The sequence below is a fragment of the Triticum aestivum genome, chromosome 5D (genome assembly GCF_018294505.1).
Source record: "Triticum aestivum cultivar Chinese Spring chromosome 5D, IWGSC CS RefSeq v2.1, whole genome shotgun sequence".
Classification (NCBI taxonomy): domain Eukaryota; kingdom Viridiplantae; phylum Streptophyta; class Magnoliopsida; order Poales; family Poaceae; genus Triticum; species Triticum aestivum.
The window spans coordinates 543,091,566-543,117,804 of record NC_057808.1 but is presented as its reverse complement, the minus strand read 5'-3'; the positions used below and the strand labels follow the sequence as shown (position 1 = coordinate 543,117,804).

General features: G+C 46.3%; 1 long non-coding RNA gene and 2 other non-coding genes across 5 annotated transcripts; all 3 read right to left on the bottom strand.

Annotated features, from left to right (window-relative positions):
- Positions 1 to 1,434: 1,434 nt before the first annotated feature.
- LOC123123677 (uncharacterized) lies at positions 1,435 to 5,375 on the bottom strand. Of its 3 annotated transcripts, none has more exons than XR_006460729.1 (4): positions 4,291 to 5,375; positions 4,118 to 4,175; positions 2,993 to 3,769; positions 1,435 to 2,337 (listed from the first exon to the last, which is right to left on the bottom strand). It is a non-coding gene; the product is annotated as an uncharacterized lncRNA (long non-coding RNA). The 3 variants fall into 3 exon arrangements; XR_006460728.1 differs by having other exon boundaries at positions 1,435 to 3,056; positions 3,716 to 3,769; XR_006460727.1 differs by having other exon boundaries at positions 3,716 to 3,769.
- Positions 5,376 to 5,909: 534 nt separating this feature from the next.
- On the bottom strand, positions 5,910 to 5,983 carry TRNAT-AGU (transfer RNA threonine (anticodon AGU)). Its single transcript has one exon. It is a non-coding gene; the product is annotated as a tRNA-Thr (tRNA).
- Positions 5,984 to 21,238: 15,255 nt separating this feature from the next.
- Positions 21,239 to 21,312, bottom strand: TRNAT-AGU (transfer RNA threonine (anticodon AGU)). The gene has a single exon. It is a non-coding gene; the product is annotated as a tRNA-Thr (tRNA).
- Positions 21,313 to 26,239: the final 4,927 nt, after the last annotated feature.

The following is a 26,239-nucleotide window of genomic DNA, read 5'->3' as shown; positions in this document are numbered from 1 at the left end:
CTACATAGTGTGTAGAATAACATTGAATGAATCAATCAATCAACAAGTTGAGCAAGAAGAAGCGAAACTTTTGATCTCTTCGGCTGCCGCACGCATAGCCCCCTTGCCTCCAGCATATCAACTGCGCCACAAAAACTTGGTGACACTAGTCTGGATGGCATACCATCGATACGATAACGATCTCACGCTGCGATCATGGATGGTGTGCATGTCTTAGGGCGCAATATGCTTTTGCGCCTGAAGCGAATCATGCACGCGCTGCCAGAACGGCCCCCTCCGCTCCTGCCTACGAAATCCGCAGATACTGCCAACCACTCATCGCACAACAACTCATCCTCCATGGTCAAGCACCCCCCACCATTCTTCGTACTCTAAAAAAACAACATGGCGTTCGAAAATAAGCTCAATGGCATTTGACCGAACACCTACCAGGTGTGGTGACCGCCATGGATGAATACTACAGGGGAGCTGAGTGTACATGCCTATGAACGGGTCCAGGGTGGACGACGCCGTCGTAAAAAGCGAGCGGGTACGTTGGTGCTGGTTGCGAAGGTTCAGCAATGCATGTGTGCCGACCGAAGAGGTACAACGGCGGGGTCAGAGGAGGAGGGTTCGGATGCAAAGCAAGGAGGAAGAAAGGGGCAGACTGGAAGAAAATGGGACATGGAGGGGTGATTTAGTGGTCCGGGGGTGTCGGAGGCCTACGTGGCTGTTGTCCCAACTCCTACAAAGCCCCCCAACGTTGTCTTCGTTTTGAGGGAAAAAGAGTGTCTGGACCGCTCGGCGAACCAATACAGACCCACGTTGGATGGCACACGTGGTCCTGACGTAAGCAGGCGCGCGTTGGAGATGCCCTTACACCTCTCTCCGTTTCTAAATATAAGTCTTTTTTACATATGAATGTATATAGACGTACTCCTATATTAGTGTAGATTTATTCATTTTGTTTCGTATGAGATGTAAACTCTATTTTGGGTTGGTGGCCATGCGTGAGCCTTTGGGGCTCATGTAACCAAACATGTTGTATTACTCCTTTTCAATCTTAGTGAAACAGCACGCAAAACTCTTGCGTGTCCTGAATTTTTTTTTCGTGCTCAGTATGTAATTCATATTGAAATATCTATAAAAAAACTTATATTTAGGAACAGAGGGGCAGTACTGCATTAGTTTAGGGTAAAGTCTACGGAGGCACGGGTGCGGTTTAGGCAAAGTCCCGACACAGCTGCGGCAACATGCATGACACGACGCCGCGCAAACTGCTGCCACACCGGTCACTGATGTAAGTAGGCAAGGCGGCCATAGCCCAGCACGTACATGATGAGCATCGATCGATCGATCGTTCGTAGATTGCCCTTTGACTAGCGGTTGGGGCGTCACCCGGTGGCGCCGCTTGAGAGGAAGTTGGGCGGTGCCAGGTGGGAGGCGTCCCTTTCACTTTCTTATTTATACTATGTAATGGTATTGCATGAGATTCAAAGTAACAAGCTCGGCTAAGTGCAAAATAAGTGAAACAGAAGTAAGCTGGTACATTGGTGTATGCCAAAACTAAGTAGTATAACATCATCAAAAGAAGGAAGGTTACCACTGCCTAACGTATAAAAAGTACATCACTATTGTGAAAGAAAGACCATTAAGATATAGCAGCAGCATGGTGTTGCTTGTCTCCATTGGCTCTGGACAAGATACCTGCAACATAAAAATACTCGGAAAATGATGGCATAAGAAAGTTACTTAGCAATAGAAAAGCAAGCTAATTATAGGCGATTGCATCCTTATTGTTAACCACATTTAAAAGGAATTCCCCAATCATCATTCAGCTGTGAACGAGAAACACGAAGGCACAAAGCGCAAGAAATTTTGCCTGGTAACTAAAGCAGGAAGCTAACATCATAGCAGAATGAGGTATGTTGTTGCATCTTCAGTCGCAGCCTATGACCTAGATTCGGAAGAAGTTTCTGAAAACAGTCATCATTCAAACCTGAGAAAACACAACTGACCTCAAGTGTGGTATATATACATACTTTGACCCAATCCATCTATTGAGACACCCATTTATTCAGTACAGAGGGTACATATCGATCTGTAAAACATTGGCTGCTTCAACTTTAAAACATCAGTTACCAACAAACAGTAAAAAAAATCAGTAAGAAAAGTTTATCTGAAGGATGTGAAAAATTTAGGGAAAAAACCATCTAGATGAGTCCTAGGGGAGTAGCAGCGCCGTGCATCGCCACAGGGGTCGCAAGGAGGCGCAGCGTCGAGCCTTGTCAACAAGAAGAGAAGGCTGGGGGAGAAGCCAGGTCTCATGATGGCGACTTACATTGCTGGCAACACATCCTGCCAAACACAGTGCATATCATTCTTATACTATTTGAAACAGAGCCTATATGAGAATGTAACAACTAAATAATTTCAGTTCTGGTCACAAGGGCCATTCTATTGAAAAACACTTATTACTAAGCAAGCAATCGGCACATTAGTAATATATTTGCTTGACGGAACTTTGATTTAAAATTTAAAACCTATTACAAAATGGAAGAATTTCAGAAACAAAACTAATTTCTTTCCCTTAGTGTGCAACTGAGCAATATGCATGCAAAGCAAACAATCTCGTTACTAATGGCATATCTTAGAAATCTTACAAGTTAAATATCCTTTATACATCAAGGGTGAAAAGAACAATAAAATCAGGCAATTGATTTATAACTCAACATAAAAAGATCTACACGGGTAGATTGTGTCCAGAATACATACTCTAGGTCATCTAATAGTTGATTATTTCCCTTTATAACATAATAAGAATGGCATAGACAATGAGCTATAGGTAAATGTGCTACAATATGGTATGATGCACTGCTTATTTTCTGAAACAAAGACACATTTATTGGATGGCAGAATTTAACTGTAGCAGAATGAAATGGAGAGTCAACAGAAGGTAAACAGAGTGCTGCAAGCAGCCAAGCTTTGCTCCAAGTTTCACAATTCTACTTACATATACATGTATCAGTTCTATTAGATTAATGGTTCGTCAATCCCCTAGAGAATAAATTTTCCATCTGTAGTAGAAAATCATAAAATTAGCAGTGCAAATGAACAAGATACTCATGTCTGGCTTGCAACGCCTGAAGCCTAAAAGGAAGGACACATATAATACAAGAAAAATGGGGGGAATGAGCATTTGCTTCATGTGATAACATAATCCAGTATAAGGGAAAACATTCAACAAAATAAATATTTCACAATCCAGGAGCAAAAACACCAAATACGCGAAACATCCAACCCACGCAAACTAATAACTACAGTCATAATCCATTAATATATGTTCCTTCTATCTTTCCCCACGGAAATACAAAGGGTGGCATCCCAAAAATGTCTAACACAAGCACTGCCCTCGAGGGAGGATAGTAACTACGAAACCACCAGACTTACGACTTAAACACATATATAGAGTTACCAAAGCACGTCAAAATATCAAATTATCCCAGGAACTGGTGAAATTCCTCTCAAGTATCTTTGAAATTCAAGTTGGAACAACAACATCCGTATGCCAAAGTCATCGTCACATACTCGCATTGCATTAGTTGAGGACCACATCTCCAGCTAGTCTAACAGCAAGCGGCACCTCGCGACTCGATAATACAGTTTTTCTGAAGAACTGTAATCTCTAGATTATAAGGAGAATCCATATGATCAGAAGTCAGTGGTGAATACATACCTCGGTGATGGATCAGCTGATGACCAAGGAGCTCACCATGATGTGTGTCCTGATCTGTGAATCCAACCAAGAAAGAAAACAGAGAAAGGTCAGCAGCTTCTATGCAGCATCGATAAGAACAAAAAAGACAACGTGGGAAGCACCAAAGGATGGTTGACGAAGAGGTGCGCCCTATTCTATTACTACAGATGCAGCAAACCAGTCATAACGCATCACCAATATACAACTCTATCTAATCTATGAAATAAATGTACACCTAAATTGTGTCATGCGTCATCCTTTTTTTCCCAATATAGCAACCCTGAACCCAAGTGACATCAAACAATCCATGCACACCATCAAACTAAATGATAGACATCTAAAAAAACTTAAGTAAAAGAAACGAGGGCCTAATGCACGTACCTTGAATACCCTAGCCTAACAAAATTGTGATGCCTCAATCCACACCAAGATTAAGCACCTGCAAAACTAATTGGGCAGAACATGAGTAACACAATGTCAATCAGGCAAAGACAAAAGAAAGGAAAGTACACAAGAAAAGAAAGCAGCCATGCCGGCTTGTAGCACTGATGCACCTGTATAGTAGAAACAGAACCAAACAATCTGTATGGGAATATCATCGAACAGATGGTATGCGGATCTCGGAAGTAGACCAGATGTATGAACTCGCGGGCGTGGGGGCCGTGTAGGTCCTAGAGGATGTCGAGGAAGCGGACGAGCAGGAGGGCGACATACTCAATGCGCTTGTTATCCATAGAGACCTTGTCAGGACACGGAGCCGCAGCTGCGCGTAGATCGACTGACAACCTTAAACAAGAAAGGCACGTGAAGATTTATAGCTTGGTGTTCATTATAAACAGAAAAGATCAGGTGATAAAGCTCAAAGCTTCAGGTTACAGTTTTCATGTTTTAAATTCACTATGAGGACATATCATAACTGCGCGGATCACAATCTTTCTTTTGATTTAAGAATGATGCTAGTTGGCTATCTGAGATCTTGTAGAGAAATCAAACAAGATCATATCGCCTATTTAAAAAGATGTATCTGAATTTATCACATTATATTTTTATGTCAGTATTTGAACATGTACCAAAAACAAGAACATATCTCCAAACCGTCACTCTCGTGGCAACGAACCAACCAAATCAATCAACCTCCACAAGTAGCCACTTCCACAGGCCCAAAAGAGCAAGGAATCTCCCACAATCATGAAATCGCTGTAATCTCCCTCGAGCGATGCCGGATGACTCTGATCTGGGATGATCGCCACTGCTCAACCCTAAGGTCGATGGCGTTCCTGCCGACCACCTCCACGGATCTGGATTAAGGGAAGGGGAGAGGAGGAGCTGGCATGCCCCGCGTCGAGGTGATGGTAGGGGTGGCGTGGAGAAGGGAGATGGGCATGGAACTCGACGCGGAGTCGCCTTCGTAGGGAAGGTCGCGCTCGCCCAATCACTCCGCGCACGAAATCGCAACAGTCGCGGTGGAGAAGTGGTAGAGGAGGGCGGCACGGCAGCTAACGAGGACGGGCGGCGGCAAAGCAGCAGGGAAGGGGCGGGGTTGGAGGAGAGGTACAGAGAGAGAGAGAGAGAGAGAAAGAAAGAGAAGCGGCGGAGCAGCAGGGGAGAGGCAGGGGAAACGAGAGAGGGAGGGAGGTCTAGCGTGCTAGGCTGCCTTAGTGATGAAGATAAGGAAAGAATTTAATGCGGGGAGGTATTATCTGGGGTAGTTACGTGCGACAGTAAGACGAGACAGAGGGAGGTCCCACCCGCACCCACCGAAATTGCCCGCCCAGCACGCGCAGAACGAACCACCGCCCTCCAGCTGGCAGCGCAGCGCACGAAGCCTGCTCCCACGACGCGATTGGGCAGCCGCAAATATCTCTCGATCTCTCGATTTACCTGAACAGTAACCCATGGCGACGTGGACAGTGCGAGGAGCCGCCCTTCATGCACACGTTAATGCGTTTAATTTGTCATAGTAGTACTATCTTTTTTGTTTTTTGCGGCTAATCATAGTGCTATCGTGCATGCCCCGACATGAAGTTGGCCTAACTGCGGTTCAGCTTTCAAAGTGACATGCATGATGGGCAATCACCTTTTGCTTCGATGTCCATAGCCATAGGTGATGAAGCAAGATAATGGAAAATGAACTATTACTGCAGGGAACACACAAAAAATTGTCAAAAAAAAATGCTTTCATTGAGAGTTGAACTCAAGACCTCCCGCTTACTAAACGGGTGCTCTAACCAACTGAGCTATGAAAGCTTCTCCTGACAGTTTTTGAGCCCCATCCTAGTATTCTAAAGATTATTCTGCACAGCCTAAACTATAAACTACGGCACCTGACCTGCATTGTACTGCAGAAAAATTGTTGTACCGTCCAAAATCACTTTCCATGTTTGTGACAACTGATTGTACTGCTAAAAAATTTACTGTAAACACACACAAAAAATCTTAAGTCCAGAATTAGTATTCTAAAGATTTTTCTGCACAGTCTAAACTGTAAACTACGGCACCTGACCTGCATTGTACTGCAGAAAATTTGTTGTCCGTCCAAAATCACTTTCCATGTTTGTGACAACGATTGTACTGCTAAAGAAAACAACACCTTCCGTTCTGGATGTCAGGCTAGCCCAATTGGCTCTAACATGGGCATGGTATATTTGGTGGGAGAGAAGACAAATAGTGAATTCGAACCGGTTCAAATCCCTAGCCGAGCAGCAGTGTCCATTGGTGCATTGGCGACAAACTATATGAGGGCATGCAAAAAATTGATAAAGCCACGACAGGGCGGATGGACGCCTCCCATGGATGGATGGGTTAAGGTGAACGTCGACGCAGGCTTCGCGGAGGACCTTCAATCAGGACTAGTGGGTGTGATCATCTAGAATGAGACTGGAAAGTGTTGTTATAGCATGCGAGACGTTAGAAGCTTATGCTCTTTCACGAAGGCATGGGAATCACACAATTATGGCAGTGTAACCACATTATCATTGTAATTAATAGAAAAAAAAAGTCCATTTTACTACCCTGAATAAAGTGGGTGGTTCACTTTACCCCCCGATCTATTTTTCCGCTTCTTTTACACCCCAAACAAACCTAAACCGGACAAAACACCCCCCGGCTGGTTTTTCTCCATCCGCTGCTGATGTGGCACTAGTCAACGGCGGTTTTGACCTGGGTGGGACCCCATGTCAGGTCTCTCTCTCTCTCTCTCCAGGTTGGATCCGCCGCCGCCCGAAGTAGCTCGCCCCGGGCCGATCCAAGCCCGAGCCACTCGCACCCTAGCTCCCTCACTCCCCTGGAAAACAGTAGCAGCAACTAAGGAATAGCAGCAGCGGCAGCGGCTATACATCGGCAACAGCAAGAGCAGCTGCAGTGTAGAGCAGCAGCAATACACGGCAGCAGAGAGTAGCAGCAGCAGAGAGTAGCAGCAGCGGCGGGCAGCAACAGAGCGGCAGCAGCAGCGGCTCACAAGGGCAAACGGGGGCGGCGTGGGGCACGCAGGGACGGCGTGCACGGGACACGGCCTCGGGGCAGTGAGCGCGAGGCGGCAGCGACGCAAGGAGGCTGTGGCGCGTCGCAGAGAGGAGGAGCAGCAGAACAGTAGTAGAACAAGGAGGAGCCGAGCGCGTGCGGATGACGCCACGGAGCAGCCGAAAGCGGCGAGGCGCACACGGACGGCGCGGTCAGGGCGTGCTGGCGTGGGTGCGCACGCACGGGGTAAGATAGGGCGCGACCGAGGGCTCGCGGGCACGGACAGTGGGCGCGGTGAGCGAAGCTCTGGCCATGGCGGCCGAGCTCGCGGGGCGACTACGCGACGATGAATTGAGGCAGGTAAAAAGGGGGAATCGGCGGAGGGCCGGGGAGTCGTGGTGGTGTAGATCGACGGCGATGATGGCGACGCAGTGTCGGCCGAGTCGGGGAAGACGGCGATGGCGACGTGGCAGCCGCCTCCCAGCTCCGATCCGGTGGTGTGGTCGAAGAAGAAGAACCCTCCGGGGCTCCTGGACATCCTCCGGTGGCGCGGGGAGCACGGTGGCCGCGGGATCGAGCATGGCCATGGCGATGGTGCTACGGATATGTGCTCGGGGAAGAGAAGTGGCGCGATGGAGAAGAGAGGGAGAGGAGCTAGGGTTTTCCAGGTGAGAGAGGGAGAGGAGCTAGGTGCAGCGGCAACTCTGTCCGAGAGAGAGAGAGAGAGAGAGAGAGAGAGAGAGAGAGAAACCTTACAAGAGGGCCCCACCCAGGTCAAAACCATCATTGACTAGTGCCACATCAGCAGCGGGTGGAGAAAACCAGCCAGGGGGTGTTTTGTCCGGTTTGGATTTGTTTGGGTGGTAAAAGAAGCAGAAAAATACATCAGGGGATAAAGTGAACCACCCACTTTATTCAGGGTAGTAAAATGGACTTTTTTTAATTAATATGGGAAACTCATTAATTCAGAAAATATATTTGTAAAAACATTCTATGATTGCTCTATATCCCTTCAAATATATCAGGCCACGGCCAATTTTATGAATAAGATGGGCGAGACGATGTGTGTTTCTGCACGGTGAGAAAGCATTCCATATTACATACTACAGTATTGCCGAACCTCCCACGGTCCGATAAAGCACCAAGAGCTCAACCACAACAAATGGGAAGCATCGTCGCCATGGACATCAACCCCTATACATTGAGCCAAGAACTTGTCATGCTGAGAAACTGAGCACGAAGGACACGGACCATACTTTAAGTGTAGAAATGAGGGAGCAAGGGCTTGATGCAAAAATGAGCACTTCCATGTCGACAAATAGCATAGCTTAGATTCCCGAACGGACACACCGTTAGCAACATTCGTTTCTCAATAGGGAAGAATCGCAGCAACGCCAGACAACAAGGCAAACTTCTTAAGAAACTATCAAATTGGTCGTGTGTTGTACGTGCACGATTACTTTAGTGTAAAAAATGTCACTGATGTGGATTCAAGCCCTTCACCAAAGGTGAATGTGGTTAGAGCATTACTATATATGACACACCAGGAGGAGGGGGGTGTTATGCAATGATAAAAAAGTTGATGATTTTATATAGAAAAGGGGGAAATGCTTATACAAGTAAAAAAAAGCCAAAAGAAATTTATGATTTTACTCCCTCCGTTTTGAAATAATTGTAGTTCTAGACTTGTACCAAGTCAAACTACATTAAGTTTCACCAAGTCCATACACTAGTAGAAAAAGGGCCTATTGTCCCGGTTGGTAAGGGCCTTTTGTCCCGGTTTTTGAACCGGGACTAAAGGGTCGTTACTAATGCCCTAACCCTTTAGTCCCGGTTCTTACATGAACCGGGACAGATGGGCCTCCACGTGACCGGTGCGGCGAGCCCAGGCAGGAGGGCCTTTGGTCCTGGTTGGTGGCACTAACGGGACCAATAGGCATCCACGCGTCAGCATTTCAGTGGCTGGGGTTTTTGTTTTTTGTTTTTTTGAGGGGGGGGGGGGGTTGGGGGTTTTGGGGGGTTATTTTAGGTGTTGCATACATTGTGTTAGCTGGCTAATTAATAGAGAGAATTGTCCTCTCTTATCTTCGTGCTTGGTCGACGCTACGTACTATATACGTATGGAGAGGACTAGACACGCTAGCTAGTAAGCAAATGAAGGAAACAGAAGATCGTCATGAACATATGCATACAGAGAGAAGTGATATCGACCACCTCTCCTTCTCCGAGAGATTGGTCGAACAACAAGTTCTCGTATATCTATCCGACACTACCGGCTACATATATACAATAATTATCTCTTACAATATAATCTCCTAATTAAATTGTAAGAACACAGGGTCCACATAGTATTCTCCATTTTCAGCGATCACGTGGTCAAGGAAGAATGCCGCCAATTTCTCTTGAATTGCTCGCATACGATCTGGTGCTAGGAGTTCATCCCGCATCCGAAAGATCTAATTTGAAGAAGGGGGTCAATACATATATATATGAATAAATGAAACTCGACACACAAATGATGGTAATAAAATAAAATTGTGAATATTATTGCTTACGCACTTCATATTGTTCGTCAGAGTAGCCCCGCTCACAGGTCGTGTAGCGGATGGACTCGCAAATGTAGTATCCACAGTAATTATTCCCGGGTTCCTGCCACAACCACTTTACAAGAAATAGAGGTCAATCAAACTGATAAGCAAGCATGCTAAATGGTATTGATGAAACTAGCGCTTGAATCACTAGGAGATGCGCGGAACATGCTACTATAGTACTTACTTTCGGGTGGCTAAATTGCAGCTTCTTTGGCAGTCCCGGAGCTTTTTTGGTGAATTTTCTCCAAACCCTGCCAGACAAAGAAAACAATTACTTGATATCAGGAAATGAACAAAGTTGCTGATATGGTGGATAATGATCGATTTAACTTACTTCTCGAGCATTTGAGTCATGTCTGCATAGTCCTGGGGATCTTTTCGTCTCGAGTCTAAGACGGTTACTACTCCCTGCTCAAGCTTAATCTCTAGGAGAATATAGTGGAAGCTGCGCATGCATGCATAAGTCATCAATTACATTACTATAACCTGGACTAATAAGGGAAACCGAATATGCACAAGACAGTAACACTCACTTGAAGTTGTAAGGAAAGAGTATTATATCTTTGTTTTCATTTATTACCAACGATCGTAGCAAGTTGGCCTCGGTATTTTCGGCATGATATTTAACCTGAGTTGCATCTATGTGATTTGTGTTAATGAACCCAATATCACCGATTTGTCTTTTCTTCAATTCGGCGATCTTCAATCTGCATAATATAGTGAGGATAATTATAAATACATGCAATGAAAGAGCTGACCTATATAGAGAGACTTAATGACAGAAGTAGTACTACTTACAGACAGTAGCAAGTGATCGTTGATTTATCGAGGGCCTTTTGATTGAAAAACTGGAAGAACTCCTCAAATGGAACATTCAACAGTTCAATTCCAACGAGGTCATGCTCCGGTTTAACTCTCAGCGTCAAAGTATCCCTCCCCCAGACTCTCTGCAGGTTTTCATGTACCAATCATGTAATCTTCGCATCATCGTTGTTAGAGATCTTTCATCTTTGACGAGAGGCTTCCCGTAATGGTATTTGTGTTCGTCCACCTCCAAGATTTCATAATGTACATCGTCGGGCAGGTAATCTCCAAGATTGCTATAACCGGGCACCATCCTCGGATCTGCAGCGACGATGTCGCTAGACACCTTGAGCGGGGGGCACGATTGGTTCGCTTGTTCGCCGAGCTGGGCAATTTTTTTCCCAGCTCGTCGTTCTTTTAACCTTTGATCACTGACAGTACTTCCCGACCACTCCGCTTCGGCAAATGTCTTTCCAATAATGCGCTCATAGTTGCCTTTCGGCGGAGACTTTGGTGGTTTTGTCAGGGCAGCCAGAGTGCGCTTCGCTTTCACCGGATCTACCTTCTCCTCCGGAGGTGGATGTTTCTTTGCTTTCACCCCTTCAAAGAAGTTCGTCACTTCGGCTCGCACGATCTTCGTGGTTTCCTCCTCGGTCCTCTCGTATGGTAACTTCTCTGGAGTCTTCAGAGAAGGACCGAATCTGTATTGCCTCCCGCCTCTGGCTGTACTGCTAGACGCCGGCAGAGCAGACGGAGCGGCTGCGGCTGTCTTCTTTCCTTGCTTACGAGGCGGAGGAGAAGGACTACGACGCGCCGGAGCAGCCGGAGCGGCGGCGGGTCTCTTCCGCCCTTGCTGACGAGGCGGAGAAGGAGGAGGCTGGCTGCTCTGGCGCGCCGGCGCAGGCGGAGAAGGAGGCGGAGTGCCGCCACGCGCCGGAGAAGGAGGCTGAGTGCCCTGATCACTCGCCGGAGGAGGAGGCGGAGGAGGCGGAGTGCCGCCACGCGCCGGAGAAGGAGGCTGAGTGCCCTGATCACTCGCCGGAGGAGGAGGCGGAGAGGAGCGGAGTGCCCTTACTCGCCGGAGGCGTCCAGTTCGGAAGGTTAATGAGCTCCTTCCGCCATAGGCATGGAGTCTTCAGAGCAGAACCCAGCCGAGTCTCCCCTTCACCGGTAGGGTGGTCAAGCTGGAGGTCCTCAAATCCCTCCGTTATTTCATCCACCATCACCCTAGCATATCCTTCTGGAATCGGCCGGCAGTGGTAGGTTGCGCCGGGTTCAGGAGGTAAAACAGAGCCAACAGCCGCCTTGACTTTGAAGTTCTGCCATTGCGCCATAAGGTGGCAATGTTGAGACTCCGTGATAGCATCCACGGGGTAGCTAGCAGGAGCCGTCAAGACATGCTCCGGCTGAAGCAGCTCGGTGGAAGCCACGCTGCTTCTCCGCTGAGATGGCGGGGTAGCTTCGGGGGTAGTTTCGGCATGTCGATTGCCGTCTCGTTCCTCTAGCGCTTGAACCCTTTCGTGCAGCTTCTGAATTTGGGTCTGCTCCACTTTTTTCCTCCTCTCCTGGCTTTTGTAACCGCCTGCGTCCGGAAAACCAGCCTTCCACGGAACGGAGCCTGGCGTGCCTCGTGTCCGTCCAGGGTGCTCAGGATTCCCGAGGGCCATTGTGAGCTCGTCGTTCTCTCTGTCTGGAACGAACGTCCCTTCCTGCGCTGCATCGATATACTGCTGAAGCCTCTTGACTGGTATTCTCAAAAGCTCGTCCGTCCAAACGCACCTCCCTGATACAGGGTCCAATTTTCCGCCAGCCCCGAAGAACCAAGTCCGGCAACGGTCTGGCCAGTTCATTGTCTGTGGTTCGATCCCTTTATCAAGCAGATCATTCTCAGCCTTGGCCCACTTAGGCCGGGCTTTGAGGTAGCCACCTGACCCCGTGCGATGGTGAAGCTTCTTCTTCGCAGCATTCTTCTTGTTTGTCGCTGACATCTTCTTACTCTTTTCTGATGTCTTGTGGGCCACAAATGCGGGCCAGTGATCTCTGATCTTCTCATACCGGCCGATGAATTCTGGTGTCTCTTCTTTGTCGACAAACGTTTTCAGCTCATTCTTCCACCTCCTGAATAGGTCTGCCATCTTCTTAAGAGCATGAGACTTGATTAATTGCTCTTTAACTGGCTTCTCCGGATCCTCCTCTGGCGGTAGGGTGAAATTTGCCTTCAGCTCAGTCCAAAGATCATCTTTCTGCATATCATTGACATAAGACACCTCAGGGTCTTCCTTCTTAGGCTTATACCATTGGTGGATGCTGATCGGGATCTTGTCCCTAACTAGAACCCCGCACTGAGCAGCAAATGCATCCTTTGTCCGGATGGGTTCAATCGGTTGGCCGTCGCGCGCGATTGCTGTGATCTCAAACCTTTCATCCGAGCGCAACTTTCTCTTCGGGCCTCGTCTCTTTACCGAAGTTGTGCTCGATCCGGAGGGCTAGAAAAAAGAAGAAAGACGAGTGTTAATTAATATGTGTACATACCAAAACAATGAATGCATCAATTAGCTAGTCAGCACAGGCTTAACTAATATATTTACCTGGCCGGACTCTGTTCGGTCACCGGAGCCGTCACCACGGGCTCCTTCTTGCACCAGCATTGGGTCACCGGAGCCATCATAATCATGTCTTTCCTCCTCCACTCTTCGATCACCGTAGCCTGCTTCTTCACCCTGTTCTTCCAGACCATCATTGTCGTTAAGATACGACAAGATATCACCTCCGGCTAAGATTATGTCCCCCAACACCTCTTCTGCTTGCTCGTCTCGTCCGTGCTCCATTGTTTCTGCAAATATTACAACATGGCAATTATTACACAAACATGACAGCAGGTGGATATATTAGTGCAAACGTAGACCTAGCTTATTCCGGGTTTGGGGTGGCCTCGGCAACGCTTCAAGGGTAGGGGCGCGGCGGGAGGGGGTAGGAGACCGACATCGTTTTTTTCTAGGGTTTGGGTGTCCTCGAGAGTTTTGGTCGAGCGAGAGGGCCGGGGGGTGCTCCCGTGGTATAAGTTATCATGGTCGAGAGGGGGTATAAATATCGACCGTCCATCATGTCGAAGTTATCTGGGAGGGAGTTATATATATCGACAACGACGACATACATACATGGGAAAATAATGTTATCGGGGAGGGGGTATATCGACAACGACATACCCGATAAAAAATAAGAAGACGAAGAAGAAATAAAAAGAGGAGTAGAAGAAAGGAATAGAGGGGATATATCTATTTTTCTTCTTCTTCTCCTCTATTCCTTTCTTCTTCTCCTCATCTTTTTCTTCTTTTTTCCTCTTCTTATTTATTTCTCCTCTTCTTGCTCTCCTCTTCTTCTCCTTTCTTCCTCTTCTTATTTTCGTTTTTCCTCTCCTTCTTTTTCTTCTTCTTCCTTTCCTAGCTAGATATATAAAACTTTTCTAAAAATGTAACTTTTGCATATATAAAACTTTTCCTAACTCTTTTACAACCACAAAAATTACTCCAACTTCATGACAGTACCCACACTCCATTTCACCAAAACCTTCTGATCCATAGTTCAAAATTTTCAAATTTCATTCAAATGAAAATTTGAACCAGATTCAAATTCCTTGCTGAAAACCTATTCAAATTCCTTTCTAAAAATCTAACTTTTGCATATATGTATTTTTAAAAACATCATTACAGTTGAAAAAATACATACATACATACAAAAACATGTAAAAAATACATACATACATATATGAACACACATAAAAAAATACATATATCTAAAAAATATATTTAAAACATCATTACAGTCGGCGACGGCGGGGCGCGGGCGACGGCGACGACAGGCGCGGGCGACGGCGACGGGCGACGGCTAGGGCGAGGGGCAGGGGCGGCGCGCGTCGGGGCAGGGACGGCGCGCGGCGAGGGCGAGGGCGACAGCGACGACGGGCGCGGGCGACGGCGACGGGCGAGGGCGCGGGGCAGGGGCGGCGCGCGTCGGGGCAGGGACGGCGCGCGGCGGCGACGTCGAGCGAGGGCGCGGCGACGACGACGACGGGCGCGGGCAACGGCGACTGCGGGGGCGGCGGGCAGCGTCGATGTCGTCGAGGGGTCGTCAGGGGCAACTGTGAGATGAAGATGAAAATTTTCACAAGTGTTGGTTATATACCAAGAGCTTTGGTCCCGGTTCATGGAACCAACCGGGACCAATGCACCCTTTACTCCCGGTTGGTGCCACCAACCGGGACCAAAGGCCGCCGCTTCCCGCCCTTTGGGCTGCTGAAAAGAGACCTTTGGTCCCGGTTGGTGGCACCAACCGGGACTAAAGGGGGTGAATTGGTACCGGTTCGTGGCACCAACCGGGACCAATACACCCCTTTAGTCCCGGTTGGTGCCACCAACCGGGACCAAAGGACATGTGCTGCCCGCGTCGCGGCCAAAGTTTAGTCCCACCTCGCTAGTTGAGAGAGCTCGAGAGTGGTTTATAAGCGCTGCTGCGCCAACCTCTCGAGCTCCTCTCCATTGCAGGCTTACGGGCCTAATCTTGCACTGCTATGCCTGTGGGCCTGCTGGGCCTTCTGCGGGCCTGAATCCTGGCCCATTGATGGGTTTCTAGTCGTATTCAGGCCGTGGTGGCCCAGTAGGTGGCATTTTTTTATTTTTTCCCAGTTTTTTGTTTTCTTTTTTGCTTTATTTATTTTATTTTGTTTCTACTTACAACAAAATACTTATTTATTTTATTTATTTTGTTTCTAATTACTTATTTATTTTACTTTATGATAATTCTTTTTGCTATTAAAGTTTCTATCAAAAAAAGTTTTTTATGAAAATTCTTTTTGCTTTTAATGATTTTGAACATAAAATACTTCGATAATTTTAGTTGCATCAATTTTATATGATTTTAGTTTCAATAATACTAGAGGTTTCTTATAATGTTTTGAACAGAAAATACTTTGTTAATTTTAGTTTCATAAATTTTATTAAAGTTTATTTTATTTTGTTTCTACTTATATATTTTAATAAAGTTTATATTATTTTGTTTCTAATTACTTATTTATTTTATTTGTTATTTTTCATGCATTTACTGATTATTTTGAGCTATAAGACCCTAAAATTGAAAAGCATTTCAAATGAACTCTGAAAAGGTTGAAAGTTGGCATGGTATCATCATTTCATCCACATAGCATGTGCAAGAAAGTTGAGAGGGTTACGGCAAAAACTAGATGCACTTCGTGTACAAAACGGACAATGGTATCATACTCGTCTGTTACAAAGTTGGCATGGTATCATCATAATAGTTGCGGGAGAAAGTCTTCACTTTTTCTTCGCTTGTGTCATTTGCTTATTGCGCCGTAACCATGGATAATCTTCATCGTTTATCAGGATGCTTGGGTCAGCCTTGACTTTGAAGGGAGGAATTTCATGAAACTTTTCATAATCTTCAGACATGTCTGTCTTGCCCTCCACTCCCACAATGTCCCTTTTTCCTGAAAGAACTATGTGGCGCTTTGGCTCATCGTATGATGTATTCGCTTCCTTATCTTTTCTTTTTCTCGGTCTGGTAGACATGTCCTTCACATAGATAACCTGTGCCACATCATTGGCTAGGACGAACGGTTCGTCAGTGTACCCAAGAGTGTTCAGATCCACTGTTGTCATTCCGTACTGTGGGTCTACCTGTACCCCGCCTCCTGACAGATTGACCCATTTGCACTTAAACAAAGGGACCTTAAAATCATGTCCGTAGTCAAGTTCCCATATGTCCATTATGTAACCATAATACGTGTCCTTTCCCCTCTCGGTTGCTGCATCAAAGCGGACACCGCTGTTTTGGTTGGTGCTCTTTTGATCTTGGGCGATCGTGTAAAATGTGTTCCCATTTATCTCGTATCCTTTGTAAGTCAATACAGTCGAAGATGGTCCCCTGGACAACGAGTACAACTCATCACAAACAGTGGTGTCACCTCTGAGACGTGTTTCCAACCAACTGCTGAAAGTCCTGATGTGTTCACATGTAATCCAGTCGTCACACTGCTCCGGGTGTTTGGAGCGCAGACTGTTCTTGTGTTCATCGACATACGGGGTCACCAAGGTAGAGTTCTGTAGAACTGTGTAGTGTGCTTGAGACCAAGAATGCCCGTCCCTGCATATTATTGAGTCCGCTCCTAGCGTGCCTTTTCCAGTCAGTCTCCCCTCATACCGCGATTTAGGGAGACCTATCTTCTTAAGGCCAGGAATGAAGTCAACACAAAACCCAATGACATCCTCTGTTTGATGGCCCATGGAGATGCTTCCTTCTGGCCTAGCGCGGTTACGGACATATTTCTTTAGGACTCCCATGAACCTCTCAAAGGGGAACATATTGTGTAGAAATACGGGCCCCAGAATGACAATCTCGTCGACTAGATGAACTAGGACGTGCGTCATGATATTGAAGAAGGATGGTGGGAACACCAGCTCGAAACTGACAAGACATTGCGCCACATCACTCCTTAGCCTTGGTATGATTTCTGGATCGATCACCTTCTGAGAGATTGCATTGAGGAATGCACATAGCTTCACAATGGCTAATCGGACGTTTTCCGGTAGAAGCCCCCTCAATGCAACTGGAAGCAGTTGCGTCATAATCACGTGGCAGTCATGAGACTTTAGGTTCTGGAACTTTTTCTCTGGCATATTTATTATTCCCTTTATATTCGACGAGAAGCCAGTCGGGACCTTCATACTGAGCAGGCATTCAAAGAAGATTTCTTTCTCTTCTTTCGTAAGAGCGTAGCTGGCAGGACCTTCATACTGCTTCGGAGGCATGCCGTCTTTTTCGTGCAAACGTTGCAGGTCCTCCCGTGCCTCAGGTGTATCTTTTGTCTTCCCATACACGCCCAAGAAGCCTAGCAGGTTCACGCAAAGGTTCTTCGTCACGTGCATCACGTCGATTGAAGAGCGGACCTCTAGGTCTTTCCAGTAGGGTAGGTCCCAAAATATAGATTTCTTCTTCCACATGGGTGCGTGTCCCTCAGCGTCATTCGGAACAGCTAGTCCGCCGGGACCCTTTCCAAAGATTACGTGTAAATCATTGACCATAGCAAGTACGTGATCACCGGTACGCATGGCGGGCTTCTTCCGGTGATCTGCCTCGCCTTTGAAATGCTTGCCTTTCTTTCGACATTGATGGTTGGTCGGAAGAAATCGACGATGGCCCAGGTACACATTCTTCCTGCATTTGTCCAGGTATATACTTTCAGTGTCATCTAAACAGTGCGTGCATGCGTGGTATCCCTTGTTTGTCTGTCCTGAAAGGTTACTGAGAGCGGGCCAATCGTTGATGGTTACAAACAGCAACGCGTGCAGGTTAAATTCCTCCTGTTTGTGCTCATCCCACGTACGTACACCGTTTCCATTCCACAGCTGTAAAAGTTCTTCAACTAATGGCCTTAGGTACACATCAATGTCGTTGCCGGGTTGCTTAGGGCCTTGGATGAGAACTGGCATCATAATGAACTTCCGCTTCATGCACATCCAAGGAGGAAGGTTATACATACATAGAGTCACGGGCCAGGTGCTGTGATTGCTGCTCTGCTCCCCGAAAGGATTAATGCCATCCGCGCTTAAACCAAACCATACGTTCCTTGGGTCACCTGCAAACTCAGCCCAGTACCTTCTCTCGATTTTTCTCCACTGCGACCCGTCAGCGGGTGCTCTCAACTTCCCGTCTTTCTTACGGTCCTCACTGTGCCATCGCATCAACTTGGCATGCTCTTCGTTTCTGAACAGACGTTTCAACCGTGGTATTATAGGAGCATACCACATCACCTTCGCAGGAACCCTCTTCCTGGGGGGCTCGCCGTCAACATCACCAGGGTCATCTCGTCTGATCTTATACCGCAATGCACCGCATACCGGGCATGCGTTCAGATCCTTGTACGCACCGCGGTAGAGGATGCAGTCATTAGGGCATGCATGTATCTTCTGCACCTCCAATCCTAGAGGGCATACGACCTTCTTTGCTGCGTATGTACTGTCGGGCAATTCGTTATCCTTTGGAAGCTTCTTCTTCAATATTTTCAATAGCTTCTCAAATCCTTTGTCAGGCACAGCATTCTCTGCCTTCCACTGCAGCAATTCCAGTACGGTACCGAGCTTTGTGTTGCCATCTTCGCAATTGGGGTACAACCCTTTTTTGTGATCCTCTAACATGCGATCGAACTTCAGCTTCTCCTTTTGACTTTCGCATTGCGTCCTTGCATCGACAATGACCCGGCGGAGATCATCATCATCGGGCACTGGTTCCTCTTGATCTTCAGCAGCTTCCCCCGTTGCAGCATCATTGGGCACATCGTCTGGTTCCTCTTGATCTTCAGCAGCTTCCCCCGTTGCAGCATCACCGTATTCAGGGGGCACATAGTTGTCATCGTCCTCTTCTTCTTCGCCGTCTTCCATCATAACCCCTATTTCTCCGTGCCTCGTCCAAACATTATAGTGTGGCATGAAACCCTTGTAAAGCAGGTGGGTGTGAAGGATTTTCCGGTCAGAGTAAGACTTCGTATTCCCACATGTAGGGCATGGACAACACATAAAACCATTCTGCTTGTTTGCCTCAGCCACTTCGAGAAAATCATGCACGCCCTTAATGTACTCGGAGGTGTGTCTGTCACCGTACATCCATTGCCGGTTCATCTGCGTGCATTATATATAATTAAGTGTGTCAAAAACCATTACAAAACATCATGAATAGATAATTAAGTGACCAAATTAATAGAAGTTCATCATCACATTAAAACCAAAGTACATACATAGTTCTCATCTAACAACATATAGCTCTCCAGAGCATCTAATTAATTAAACCATACATTGAAACTATGTAAAACATTTCAATGCGAAAACAAATGCGATCATAATCGCAACCAAGGTAACAATTGATCCAACGGCATAATGATACCAAGCCTCGGTATGAATGGCATATTTTCTAATCTTTCTAATCTTCAAGCGCATTGCATCCATCTTGATCTTGTGATCATCGACGACATCCGCAACATGCAACTCCAATATCATCTTCTCCTCCTCAATTTTTTTATTTTTTCCTTCAAGAAATTGTTTTCTTCTTCAACTAAATTTAACCTCTCGACAATAGGGTCGGTTGGAATTTCCGGTTCACATACCTCCTAGATAAATAAAATCTATGTCACGTTGGTCGGCATAATTTTCATAAACAATAAATGAACCAATAGTTATAAAGATAATATATACCACATCCGAATCATAGACAGGACGAGGGCCGACGGGGGCGGATACCAAAACCATCGCACTATATAATAACAAGCAATACAATAGTAAGAAAATTAGACAAGTATCTATCAAAAGTAAGAATTTTTTTCTTTCAGAAAGAAGATAAGAACAAGAGGCTCACCACGGTGGTGCCGGCGACGAGATCGGCGCGGGCGATCGACGGCGGTGAAGACGGGAATGGGACGTGACGGGCCGCTAAACCTAGACAAATCTCGAGGAAAATGGAGCTTTGAGGTCGAGCTTCGAGAGAAGAAAGCTTAACTACTGTGGCTCGGGCATTTCATCGAACACCTCATGTGCATAGGAGGTGAGCTAGAGCACCACAAAGCCCTCCCCTCGCCGGTCAGAGAAAAATAGAGCACTCTAGTGCTCTGCTCGCGGGCGAGGGGTATATATAGGCACCTCATTGGTCCCGGTTCATGGCATGAACCGGGACTAAAGGGCAGCCTGTGGTCCCGGTTCAAGCCACCAACCGGGACCAATGGTGGTGGGCCAGGAGCGAGGCCCATTGGTCCCAGTTTGTCCCACCAACCGGGACCAAAGGGGCCAGACGAACCGGGACCAATGCCCCCACGAGGCCCGACAGACCCCTGGCCTCACGAACCGGGACCAGTGCCCCCATTGGTCCCGGTTCTGGACTGAACCGGGACTAATGGGCTGACCCGGCCTGAACCAAAGCCCTCTTTTCTACTAGTGATATGAACTATATCAACAACTATAATACTAAATTTTCTTCATTAGATTTACTATGAAATATATTTTTGCATTATTTATATTTCACATTACAGTTCTTAACAAATTTCCCTATAGCCTTGGTCAAAATTCAGAAAGTTACACTTAGAATAATCATAAAACTTTAATTATTTTGGAAGACACAACATGGTTATACAAGTAGACATGTAAAAAAAGTGATGATTTTGTATAGAAGAAAGAAAATACTGAGTACGTGGGAACCATGGAAAATTTAGAAAAACTGCCCTAGAAAACACAAAAAAAAAATGCATGCTTTCATTGAGAGTTGAACTCAAGCCCTCTTTTCTACTAGTGATATGAACTATATCAACAACTATAATACTAAATTTTCTTCATTAGATTTACTATGAAATATATTTTTGCATTATTTATATTTCACATTACAGTTCTTAACAAATTTCCCTATAGCCTTGGTCAAAATTCAGAAAGTTACACTTAGAATAATCATAAAACTTTAATTATTTTGGAAGACACAACATGGTTATACAAGTAGACATGTAAAAAAAGTGATGATTTTGTATAGAAGAAAGAAAATACTGAGTACGTGGGAACCATGGAAAATTTAGAAAAACTGCCCTAGAAAACACAAAAAAAATGCATGCTTTCATTGAGAGTTGAACTCAAGACCTCCCGCTTACTAAACGGGTGTTCTAACCAACTGAGCTATGAAAGCTTTGGCTGAAAGTTTTTAGGACTAAGTAAATGTCACCTCTCCAGAACATTATTCTACATCCTAGACACTGAAAAACAACGACGCCTAGCATGCGTCAGTGTAGCAACATCATTGTACTGTCCGAAATCACTTTGCGGTTTTGCGACAATGTATTCTGCTACTGCCAACAAATGACACCTGAGACCGGTCAATTTGCACGTCAGATCCGGGTGCAGTTAACGCCTATCTCAATCGTTTTTCCTCTCGCGTCCAGGCGGCTGGAACCCTAGCCACTGCCAGGAGGCCAATGTTCTAGCGCCGTCCTCCGGCGGCTCCCCTCCGCCGGCAACCTCGGTCGGTGGTGGTGAGGGGGGTCGTCAGATCCATACGCGTGGATTGTTTTTACTCTCTCATAGTTTAGATTTTTAGGTTGTTCATCGTCTTCTTCGACGGCGACGATGACGGCGCTGAATAAAGATTCTTCGCATCCATCCCCGACGAGGTCATCGATCCTATGGTTGGGGATGAATTTGGAAACCAGTCTGTTCAAGTAAGGATGGTGTGGCGGCGGCGGCATCCTCGCGGTGGACATGTGTCCTCGGGCTCCGCCGTTGCGACGGCGTTTGCTCCAACGTCAGCACGGAGCTTGGGAGCGGATGCAGATTGTGGTCTGCATCAACGACATCTGAAAGACGGAACGTGTGCTGGGTTCGTGGTTCATGGATGGCGGTATGGTTTCCTCCTTCAGCGTCTTAGTCGTGGTGGGGTGCCAGATCTGGAGTTCGATGGCGTGTCCGGGGTGTTGCCCCGGTCTGATTCGTTCAACGGTAAGGGCTTCACTTTTGGTGAGCCACCTTGAAGGTTTGTAAAGTTGCATATCAGCGATGGAGCCGCGTCGAGCTCGGGTGAGGAGGTGATCCTTCATTCTTTTTATTCGGTGGCTGCTATGGTGGTACCGGAGACAGGTGGCGGACGTTGGTGTCAAGCTCAGAGATGTTCTACCATCTTTTTAGTTTTGTCATGTCGGTTCTTACGTGACTTATAGTTTGATCTTTATAATATGAATGAGACACGTATTACCATGCACTAGTAGAAAACAGGGCTTTGGTTCGGGCCTGGCCAGCCCATTAGTCCCGGTTCTTCATGAACCGGGACCCATGGGGGCATTTGTCCCGGTTCATGAGCCCAGGGGGCCGGCCGGGGCCTCGTGGGCATTGGTCCCGGTTCGTCTGGATCCATTTGTACCGGTTCTAGGCATGAACCGGGACCAATGGGCCGCGCTCCTGGCCCACGGCCATTGGTACCGGTTCGTGCCTAGAACCGGGACAGAAGGGGGGCTTTAGTACCGGTTCCTGCCACGAACCGGGACAAATAAGTTGCCTATATATACCCGTCGCCGCGGCAGAGCACTCCACAGTGCTCTGTTTTTTCTAGCCGGCGAGGGAAGGGCATTTGGGTGCTCTAGCTCACCTCCTATGCACATGAGGTGTTCGATGAAATGCCCGAGCGACACTAGTTAAGCTTTCTCCTCTCGAAGCTCGACCTCGGAGCTCCATTTTTCCCGAGATTTGTCTAGATTTAGCGGTCCGTCGCGCCCCGTCCCCGTTTTCACCGCCGTCGATCGCCCGCGCCGATCTCGTCGCCGGCACCATCGTGGTGAGCCTCTTGTTCTTATCTTCTTTCTGATTTTCTTACTTTAGATAGATACTTGTCTGATTTTCTTACTTTTGACACACATAATTATATATAATGCACACAGATGAACCGGCAATGGATGTACGGTGACAGACACACCTCCGAGTACATTAAGGGAGTGCATGATTTTCTCGAAGTGGCTGAGGCAAACAAGCAGAATGGTTTTATGTGTTGTCCATGCCCTAAATGTGGGAATACGAAGTCTTACTCTGACCGGAAAATCCTTCACACCCACCTGCTTTACAAGGGTTTCATGCCACACTATAATGTTTGGACGAGGCACGGAGAAATAGGGGTTATGATGGAAGACGGCGAAGAAGAAGAGGACGATGACAACTATGTGCCCCCTGAATACGGTGATGCTGCAACGGGGGGAGCTGCTGAAGATCAAGAGGAACCAGACGATGTGCCCGATGATGTTGCAACGGACGAAGCTGCTGAAGATCAAGAGGAACCAGACGATGTGCCCGATGATGATGATCTCCGCCGGGTCATTGTCGATGCAAGGACGCAATGCGAAAGTCAAAAGGAGAAGCTAAAGTTCGATCGCATGTTAGAGGATTACAAAAAAGGGTTGTACCCCAATTGCGAAGATGGCAACACAAAGCTCGGTACCGTACTGGAATTGCTGCAGTGGAAGGCAGAGAATGCTGTGCCTGAAAAAGGATTTGAGAAGCTACTGAAAATATTGATGAAGAAGCTTCCAAAGGATAACGAATTGCCCGACAGTACGTGATACGTCTCCGTCGTATCTACTTTTCCAAACACGTTTGCCCTTGTTTTGGACTCTAACTTGCATGATTTGAATGGAACTAACCCAGACTGACGCTGTTTTCAGCAGACTTTCCATGGTGTTATTTATGTGCAGAAACAAAAGTTCTCGAAATGACCTGAAACTCCACGGAACATCTATTTGGAAAATAAGAAAAATACCGGAAGAAAAATCCACGTCAAGGGGCCCACACCCTGTCCACGAGGGTGGAGGGCGCGCCCCCTACCTCGTGGGCCCCCTGACGCTCCACCGTCCTCAACTCCAACTCCATATATTCACTTTCGGGGAGAGAAAAAATCAGAGAGAAGGATTCATCGCGTTTTACGATACGGAGCCGCCGCCAAGCCCTAAAACCTCTCGGGAGGGCTGATCTGGAGTCCGTTCGGGGCTCCGGAGAGGGGGATTCGTCGCCGTCGTCATCATCAACCATCCTCCATCACCAATTTCATGATGCTCACCGCCGTGCGTGAGTAATTCCATCGTAGGCTTGCTGGACGGTGATGGGTTGGATGAGATCTATCATGTAATCGAGTTAGTTTTGTTAGGGTTTGATCCCTAGTATCCACTATGTTCTGAGATTGATGTTGCTATGACTTTGCTATGCTTAATGCTTGTCACTAGGGCCCGAGTGCCATGATTTCAGATCTGAACCTATTATGTTTTCATGAATATATGTGAGTTCTTGATCCTATCTTGCAAGTCTATAGTCACCTACTATGTGTTATGATCCGGCAACCCCGAAGTGACAATAATCGGGACCACTCCCGGTGATGACCATAGTTTGAGGAGTTCATGTATTCACTATGTGCTAATGCTTTGTTCCGGTACTCTATTAAAAGGAGGCCTTAATATCCCTTAGTTTCCATTAGGACCCCGCTGCCACGGGAGGGTAGGACAAAAGATGTCATGCAAGTTCTTTTCCATAAGCACGTATGACTATATTCGGAATACATGCCTACATTACATTGATGAATTGGAGCTAGTTCTGTGTCACCCTATGTTATGATTGTTACATGATGAACCGCATCCGGCATAATTCTCCATCACCGATCCAATGCCTACGAGCTTTTCACATATTGTTCTTCGCTTATTTACTTTTCCGTTGCTACTGTTACAATCACTACAAAACACCAAAAATATTACTTTTGTTACCGTTACCACTACTATCATATTACTTTGCTACTAAATACTTTGCTGCAGATACTAAGTTATCCAGGTGTGGTTGAATTGACAACTCAACTGCTAATACTTGAGAATATTCTTTGGCTCCCCTTGTGTCGAATCAATAAATTTGGGTTGAATACTCTACCCTCGAAAACTGTTGCGATCCCCTATACTTGTGGGTTATCAAGACTATTTTCTGGCGCCGTTGCCGGGGAGCATAGCTCTATTCTTTGAGTCACTTGGGATTTATATCTGCTGGTCACTATGAAGAACTTGAAAGACGCTAAGACAACAATTTATCCCTCAACTACGAGGGGAGGTAAGGAACTGCCATCTAGCTCTGCACTTGATTCACCTTCTGTTTTGAGTAAGCTTGCGACACCTAAACCTGCTTCTGCTATTTGTTCTGATATGTCGCACGTTATTGATGATGCCACTTCTGCTATGCATGATACTTATGATGAAACTACTTCTATGCTTGATACTACTGTGCCACTTAGTGAATTTCTTGATGAACAAATTGCTAGGGCTAGAGAGAAAGAAATTATTGAAACTGATTATATTGATGAAAGTGATGATGAAGACTTGCCTGTTATTCCTGAGGGTTATGTTTTTGAAAAAGAAGCTGCTTTAGCTATTTTAGCTTGCAAAGATAGATATGAGCTCAAGAGGTTATTAGTTAAATGGAAGCAGCAATCTCTTAATGCTAGAATGAAACCTGACCCTGCTTTTGCTACTTCACCTATCTGTGTTACTGATAAGGATTATGAATTCTCTGTTGATCCTGATATAATTACTTTGGTTGAATCTGATCCTTTTCATGGCTATGAATCTGAAACTGTTGTGGCACATCTTACTAAATTAAATGATATAGCCACCCTGTTCACTAATGATGAGAGATCTCGCTACTTCTATATCCTTAAAATATTTCCGTTCTCATTAAAGGGTGATGCTAAGATATGGTTTAATTCTCTTGATCCTGGTTGTGTGCGTAGTCCCCAGGATATGATTTATTACTTCTCTGCTAAATATTTCCCTGCTCATAAGAAACAAGCTGCTTTAAGGGATATATACAATTTTGTGCAAATTGAAGAAGAGAGTCTCCCACAAGCTTGGGGGAGGCTTCTCAAGTTACTTAATGCTTTGCCTGATCATCCTCTTAAGAAAAATGAAATACTTGATATCTTTTATAATGGACTAACCGATGCTTCCAGAGATTACCTGGATAGTTGTGCTGGTTCTGTTTTCAGGGAAAGAACACCGGATGAAGCTGAAATTCTATTGAATAATATGTTGACAAATGAAAATAATTGGACA